Below are 1,279 nucleotides of genomic sequence, written 5' to 3'. Positions count from 1 at the left end.
CAGAGTCCTCCTGCTTCTGGGTGCACGCCTGCCCCTCGTCCCGAGACCCGCGGGGACGGACGAGCGTCCAGAAGGCAGGCTGTGATGCAGATGCACCCGCCAAGGAGCGCGGGGTTGCGTGGAAGGGCAACTCTTGCAGCAGCTGCGAACTCGGACTTTGCCTCGGGGACCGAGTTCCGAGTGCGCGGGAATGCAATCTGCGCGTCGCCACCGGGGGAAGGAGGCAACGCAGCCGAGAGGGGGCGCGCTCGGGCTGGGGTCCTGCAGCCCCATTTCCCCGGACCTACCCGCCGGCGCATTTCAGAGCTCCTCCTAGGCCCAGCAACCAGGGACGAACACGAAGGCCGGAACGGCCTGAATCCTCGGCCCTGTCTCTGGGGCCCACGAGAATGCGCCCGGGTAGGGGAGGGAGAGCGGGTGCTGGTCAACTGGGACCCCTGTGGCCCGTGCCACCCAGTCCCACTTCGGCACGCCGGGGCCCGCAAATTCGCTAAGAGAATTAAGATTTTTGGAACCCTTATTTTGAGGAGGCTTCCGCATTTCCCGATTGTTAAATGCCCTCTTTTCACCAGATTCCCGAGGGAGAAGCATTTGGCAATAAGAGGGGTCTGTGAATTTAAATGCTAATGAAGTGCGTCCGTCTTCAGCTCCTCCGCCCGCCGGGCGGCCCTGGTCCAGACACGGAATGTACCCGGCGCGCCCACCGCAACGCTGCCGCGGAGCGGAGCGCAAGAGCAGGAGAGACCCCAGCAGACTCCTGTCTGATTTGCCTTTTCACGGCCTCCTACAGAGAAAAAGAGAATGCCATTGGAAGAGGGTCTTCTGCGTGACGGCTGACGTGTGGCCTTGGCCCAGGGACCGGTTCGGACGCCTGCGATGATGACACACAGATGTCCTGAGCTGGCCTACGGGGCCCAGCTTCCCGGAGGCGTGCGAGCCTGTGAGGGTGTCCCGGGAGAACCGAAAGAACGGCTCCCACGTGTAAAGTTCAAAAGCATTAATATTTTCACCATACTATCATTATTCAATATAATAATATTTGCTCGGTTAGCGGCACTAATTAGGCCACATTAAAACCATAGTGTCTCCCTAATGGTGCGTAATATGCCCACACTCACAGTTCTTCTCTCTGAGGCTGAGCGGCTGCTGGCTGGCAGGGGAGAGCAGGCAGGCGTGTAGCGGGCTGGGCTGGGGCGTGACGCCCCCCACCCCACCCCAAACCTCCTCGCCCCGCCGGATGTCTGTCGGGTGGCATCTGCGGTCTCGGCGCGGTCGGTAG

The sequence above is a fragment of the Oryctolagus cuniculus genome, chromosome 7 (genome assembly GCF_051225735.1).
Source record: "Oryctolagus cuniculus isolate XC-2025 breed Fujian yellow rabbit chromosome 7, ASM5122573v1, whole genome shotgun sequence".
In the NCBI taxonomy this organism is placed as follows: domain Eukaryota; kingdom Metazoa; phylum Chordata; class Mammalia; order Lagomorpha; family Leporidae; genus Oryctolagus; species Oryctolagus cuniculus.
This window is presented reverse-complemented; position numbering follows the sequence as displayed.